Raw genomic sequence first — 7107 nt, 5'->3', positions numbered from 1 at the left:
CCCGAACCCTGCCCTCCTGCAGGGTCTGGTTGCTGCCTGTCTGCTGCAGGTGGGACTTCGGCGTCAAAGCGTGGAGGCACACCTTCCTCAGCCTCACCGTCCCAGGGGCCTTCTCTGTGGAAATGTCTTGCAAGCTGGCCACCTTTCTTTCTGTCGATCTCCTGCTGTGGTCCAGGAAGTCCTTCTTTGAAGCTGCCTCTTACTGAGTTGGCTGCTTGGTCCATATAACCCAGACTGGCAGGCTGTGGGGATTGTGCGAGCAAGGCAGGTCTTCTGCCGATGAGCCACGTCCCTTTCTTTTGAGTCTCCTTTGAGCATCCTGACGGGAGCAAGGGCAGAAAGCAGATTTGCTAGGGTGGGCTGCTGGCATCAGAACACAGGAAGTGGGGTTCAAGGTGCTTGCTTTTGCTTGCTCAGATATCATCCGATGTTGGAGATTTTCTGTCCCTTGTGCTTTTTCAAGAGCAATAAAAGTATACCTTGTTGACAGATTTTTCTCCCCCCCCCCCCCACACACACCCCTAAACTGTTCCTGGTGTTATTTCCTTGGGATTCCAACAGCTGACCTTGTTTGAAACCTCTAAACTTTTCAGCTGCCCCTCTGTGCTAGAGCCAGGTTGCCAGGGATATATGTGTGTGTGTGTGTGCATATGTATGAAAATGCCTCTGTAATTGAGTCCTTCCACACTAATATTGGAGTGCATCCCTGTGAAAAAAGAAAAGAAAATAGATTCCATGCACAGTTTCTGGATCTTTGGCAATGCCGTTGAAGTGCCAATTTCAAATGTTAATGCAACAAGCAAACGCTTCAGACCAAGTCACTCATCATGCAGAATTTTTATTTTTAGGTTGAAGCACCGGGTTTTATATTTATTCCATGTCAAGGTAAGGAATGAGAAAATCAGTATATTTTCTTCCTGCTCTTCACAACCCTCTGCGTTTGGCAAATTTATGCACCTTAGCAATGACCATGGATTTACATTTTGTGGCAGTTTGTTTTTATTGTACTCTTCAGAAAGGACCACAAGGGGTCAAGGCATGCATCCCCCACAGTTAGAGCTACTCTGGCAGATTCATATTTCTGCCTCCCCTGCCTGGACCCCGAGGCTGTTTTTCTCGGAGGGCCTCTTTTGGCTGCCTCCCAGCTGTGGCGCTTGTGGGAGGCCTCTGCTTCAAGTGAGGTAGGAAGCGTCTAAGGTCAGAGGCTTTTTAGCGGTGGCACCTGGCTGGGGAACGCCCTGCCCGGAGAGAGTTGGCTCTCATCTGCACTGTAATCCTTGCAGAGCCAGACAAAGAACTTTTATTTCCCCCGTAGGCTTTTTAATCCTTCAGGTTTGTTTTTAAATGCACTCTTGGGTCATCCCCCTCCCGCCCCGCCGCCTTTCCTTTGGTTCCTTTGGTTTTATTTTCTTTTTAAAGGTAAAGGGTTTCATATGATGACTTATGTTGAATTTTAGGGCTTAGAACTGCATCATAGCTAGAAAAATGAAAGCCTGCGAAACTTCTCACTAAGTCATATTAGGATCCAGCATGGCCCAGCCCTCCTCATTTTTGAAAAACCGCTGGAACAAAGCAACAAAAAAGGGTTATTTTTTCCCTCTGGGTTTTCCCCATGTTTTCTGGTTTCTTTCTGGGCCTTCGCATCTCCGATGTTTGGGGAGGTGCAGGACTGGGGGGCTAGCTGAGTTCCAGTTGGCACAGTGGCGCACGAGGCAGCATCGTTGTGAAACTGAAGCACATGAAGTCTAACAGCTTGGGATATTTTTGGCTGGCGGGCAAGAAATCCATTGCTGCTCCCCTTGGGCTGCTCTGCTCCCTCCAAATTAAGCTGCAGTCCTTAGTGTAGCACAGCGCAGAAGTGCGTGTGTGGGTGAATTCCTCGGCTCTGATATAGCTTTCCCTGTTGTAATAGCAAATACTTGATTTCTGCATGCATTGCTCTGATATCTCACTCCATCCTCCTCTTGCAAGGAACCCAAGGTGGTCCTCAGTGAGGCTTATGTAGTCTTTATCCTCATCACAATCCTCTGAGGTAGGGGAGGGTCAGTGACGGGTTGCAAGGAAGCCCATGAGCTTCAGGTCCACGTGGGGATTACAGTTTGCCCTTGAATTGCTGTGCCGCACTGGCTCACATGTTGGTGTGGCTCATTCCGGGATGGCCCATGAAGACCCGGGAGCTTGACCAGAGGGTCACTCCTGGTGGCGAGGAGCCCTGCCTGAACAGGTTGGCTGATGTGGCACAAGAGAGGTGCCTGGGCTCTCCTTGGAGTGTCGCTTGCGCTGCATCGGATCATAGGATGGTAGAGCTGGAAGGGGCCAGAGGGCCCTTGGGGTCCAACCCCCTGCTCAGTGCAGGACACCAGTTCAAACGACCCTGCCCAGTTTTTCCATGACTCCACTGCCAGGAGGGGCAGGGCAGCCCAGTTTGCAGTGGCGTTCAGAAAGTCTCATTTTTGCAAACGGCCCTGATTCAGATGGAGAGGGAGGGCTTTGCAGCATTTCCGTTCGGCAGTCAAGCCGTCTCCGGCAGCGAGGTCCTTGGGAGACGGCCACCTGGGCTTCCTCCTGACACCACTTCCAGGCTGGCTTTGATGACTGACTGGTTCTGTGTGCATGATACGAGTTGCCCTCTTCCAAACTCTGAGGAAAGAACCTGTCTGTCAAAAATTAATGGGGTGAGAATCCTAACATAAAGCAAAGCCTTGAGTGAAATTCCATGGCTTCATGGACTGTTAATTCTTTATTAGGTTTTCCTAAGGCTGAGATAAAAGGCATTTTATCTTTTTTAAGGTTTGCATTAACATGTCATTGAGTTTTATAGGGGCATTGATCTTCATTTGGCTAATCTGGAAAGATTAATAGAAATGTGTGTTCTTTGCCATGGCTAAGACAACTCCTGAGTTCCTGGGACAGAGAGAGGAGGGATGGGCGGTTATATTTTGTCTCATAGTGGTGTTTCATGGCATACCTCTGCTGGAACGGCTCTTGAGGAGATCCTTGAAGAAAGAAGTTGAAGGTAAAGCCAAAGAAGCACTGCAGGTGATATCTCTGGGACTTCGAGCTGGCTTTTTAAGGCTAGAAACTAGGGATTATTTTTTTGAAAAAATCCATGAATCCACTTTAAAGGTATCCAAGCTACTAGTTCTCATTACACCACATTGCAGTGATTCCATAATTGCCCCTGGGGCAACAAGCTTAGAGAGATTTTGATGCACTAAGATAGGAGTGGGGAACAGTTGGCCCTCCAGATGTTGGTGGCCTACAACTCCAGTCTGGCCAGGTCAGCATGGCCAATGATCAGGCGTGATGGGTGTTGTGACCCACAACTCCTGGGAGGTGAGACTTGCAGCAAATCAGGCTCAGTGGTTTCTGACAAAACTAAAGCCTCCTTGCTTAAAGAGAGGGTTTCTGGCTGTGACAGCTTGGAAGTGGCTGAGAGATAGAGGCATTCTTGTGGCTGGAATCCTCCAAAGAAAAGGATGATGACACCGTTGGTTCTGGAGAAAGAGCGGAGCTGGTTTCTGGGACCATCCTACAGAACTAGGTCTAGAGTCTCAGGTGATCTCTCTGCACCTCCCTATGATCTATCAAATCCACGAGTTGATTATTAACTCTGAGGATGAGGAATCAGCATCCTGGATCATGATCGAAATGCTGAGAGTTGCAGTATAAAATACCTGGAGGGTACCAAGTTGGGGAAGACCGCTCCATTCCCCCCCGCCCCAAATCAACAAGGGACCTGAGATTTCAAGGAAGCCAGTCCTTCAGGTGAGACATCTAAGGCAATTCTAGAACACAAATTTGCCTGTTATTTATTCATTCCATTAATCCAAACAAGATGAGTTTTCTCCAACAAAATGAGCATGTGGTAGATCAACTCAAACCCCCAACACATCTTGTGAAAGGTTAACATTTGTTATTTCTAAATTGGTCTTACCACTGGTAAATGCTTCAGTTTTTAATACATCGCATCGCAGATCTGTTGAAGGTTTGAACTTAGTTTTCTGTTGCATGGGCTGGTTGGACAGTCCCCCTCCCCCGTTTGATTAATGGTCTGCAAGGCTTTGTAGGGGCATGTGGGTAACCTTGCTGCGTTACCTATGCATGTATATATTTAAAGCACTTTAAAATGTATTCTGCATGCTAAGTATGCACTATACCGCTCAGCAAATGCCCCGGCCCTAAAGTTTCACTTTCTTATCTGACAGCAGCGTGACATGTTCCTGTAGAATGTGCTGCTTTTGAGGGTGAGAATGGAGGTTCCAAGAGTTTCCAAAGGAGACGAGTAACGGTCCCTGGATCTTAAAGCAGAAAAAGTCCCTCCTCCCCAGAAGCAACATGTCAAGTGGAGAAATGGTTATTTCCCACTCAAGGGGAGTCATTCATGCCATACATAAATGGCATTTCTCTGCCTTTGATCACTGCTGGGGAAGACGAGCTGCACCGAGGGAAGCAAGTCCTGTCCTTCTTGACAGCCTCTGCCTTCCATTTGTAAAAGCTGTTGAGCACGCCTAGGAAAGAAAACAACTTCGCCATTCATCTGGGGGATGTGGGGGAAAGAAGCGCTGCACTGGACGGTTTGATATGGGGTACAGTCAAATGAGCAAGTGTCTGGGAAATGGGGTGTGAGTTCCCAAAAAGGTGAGGTGCTGTTCCCCTGCACCCAGAAATATTTAACAAAATGGCCAGAGGCTATTATTGTCTTCAAATGAAGTTGTGGGGACTGGGAAGCCACGATACGCTCGTCGACGCCAGTCTAGGGACGCTGGCTGCAGGAATTAGACTCAGGCGGCCATCCTTTGGAAGAAAAAAATGGTGCGTTTCAAATTGCTCTTTCTGAAGAATGCGTCCCACGAGGCCCCGTTCTGTGACAGAATATTATGCACAAAATGTTCTTCAGTGTGTGTCAGTGTGTTTGGGGTATGATAATTTTTATGCTTGGAGAAACCAATACAGATCCAGAATGCTAATTGTTCCAGGGCTCAGCATTGGCTTCCAGCCTTTTTGCAGTCCAGGGAAAGTTTCCAGGGAGGTGGAGAGGGCTGTCGCCTTACCTCAGGCCTCAGCAGGAGGCCAGGCTTCACTGGGGACTGGGAGTCAGGTCCATCAGCCTGGAGCTCGGAGACGGTGCGTGGTCCAAGCAGCCGGCATCCCCATCTCCTTCCAGCCCTGCATACCAGCTCCTGGGGAGGTCCAGGTTGGAGGTGGCTGCTCCCTTCAAGTCTTATTGTAGACCTTTCAGCTGTGTCCGGTTGGCCTCCACAGGGATAAGGTTGCCTGAGCCAGCCTTCCACAAATGTGTCCTCTGGGTCTTTTGGAATGCAGCTCCCGGGATCCCTGGCCACTGGCTATGCTGGCCAGAATTGTATCTGATAAGCATCAGCATTGTAAGCCATCCTGAGACGTTCTGGAAAAGCTTTTTTAAAAATAACATAATCTAAAACAAGCCTGGGAAAGGCTGGACGCAGCAGCTCATGCACCTCTGTCCAGGGTGCTGAAGGACCACGGGCTGCGCTGGCTACCGGTGCTGAGATTCCCGTTTACCTGGGCAAGGCCTTGGAAGTTCTGGGCATTAGTTTCTGATGGGTGCCCTGGAGTTGGCGTGCTGCAACTGATGCCTTGCACTTGCACCAGTGACTAACTTTCTGAGCGATGTTGGCACGCTGTGCTATTCAACCTTCGCCGCTTAGATCAATATCTGCAGCAGGAGACTGATTTTAATAAAAGGACTCTCTCGGCATTCCTATCTCTGTGACAGATAGGACCGGGCGAACATAAATCCTCGCTTTTCTGCTGTCACTCTCCTTGCTTACTGTGACACACCATGTTGTGATGCTGAATACAAAATATTCCAGAAGTTGGTTAACAGTTCTGGGCGTGCTTTTGGGAGACTTGTGATGTTTTGTCTGTTTGCTCCTGGAACTTTGAGGTCCTCTGTGTGTTGGAATAACTTGATGGGAACAGCTTGGCAGAGTAACCTTGAAAGTATACCTATTTAAGGAGGGGTTGTACCAGATCAGAATGATGAGAGGGTGGACTAATTTTACCATGGGGCTCTGGATCACTGTGTGGAGTCCAAGGTGAGGCTGACGCGGGGAAGCCTGTGGCACTCAATCTTCCAATCTGGCCCTTTAAATTGTGTAAGCTGTAGCCAAAGATTGCCTGCAATATTCCACCTGATTGCACAGTGGAAGCAGTAAACTTTCTCTCACCTTAGCTGTTCGGGCCAGGGAAAGCAGAGAGACTGAAAACATGATAAGCCTTGGGCCCTTACTTGGAAAGGATGCAGAAGGAAATAGTATATTTGCAGACAGAGAGTGCATTTCTCGCTCTGTGTAGGCTGCTCGGATAGATTCGCCTCATTCTGAGAAGGACGCCGCATCGCAACCAGCTCATTCTGCAGCAGGAGGAACAAGCTGCCCAGTGAGGGGGTCTCTGGCATTCCTTCCATCCCACCCTCAAGCGGCACGAGCCATGCTGAGGGTGGAGTCAGAAGCTTCACTGGAAGGGAGGGACAGAAGGGAAATTTCAGTTCGAACTCAACTCTTCTTGCAGCCAGGTGCTTCTTTCTCAACTCTATTCGAAGGCCATTCCACGCCAGCCAGGCTTCAGTAAAAGAAAGTGCAGTTCAAAGGGTTTGCTTTCAGTTTGATGAGGAGAAGGAAAAGAGGCACGGGACCAGCTCACAATATTTGTATTTAATATAAAAGTTAGGACATATTATGCTACCAGTACCTGGTTTCTGGGGATTCTGCCTTGGTCCCCTTCGCAGCGGGTGAATTCGCCCAACATGGCCAGCCCCTTGAACTCGTTACTGTTGGTTGAACTCGTTACTGTTGGGTTGCTGTGCCATCAGAACTCCTGTGTGACATTTCAGTGTTGGCGTGCTTGGTCTTCAGAAATTGTGAAAGCAACCTTAATTAATACATGATTTTTGTTTCCGTTCAACAAACCCTTATTGGCTGCTTTTTGATTCTGCTTGGGAAAGACAATGAAGAAGGAATGGCTCTGACTAATGGGTATGAACCGAATAATGACTCTCCTGTCATGTTTCATGAATGTTTCAGTAAGCTGGTAGATAGTGAGTATGATTGTGTGATGCTGATG

Source organism: Varanus komodoensis, unplaced genomic scaffold, assembly GCF_004798865.1.
Source record: "Varanus komodoensis strain SLA01 unplaced genomic scaffold, ASM479886v1 scaffold38, whole genome shotgun sequence".
Classification (NCBI taxonomy): domain Eukaryota; kingdom Metazoa; phylum Chordata; class Lepidosauria; order Squamata; family Varanidae; genus Varanus; species Varanus komodoensis.
The sequence above is the reverse complement of the archived record's forward strand: the minus strand, read 5'-3'. Positions refer to the sequence as shown.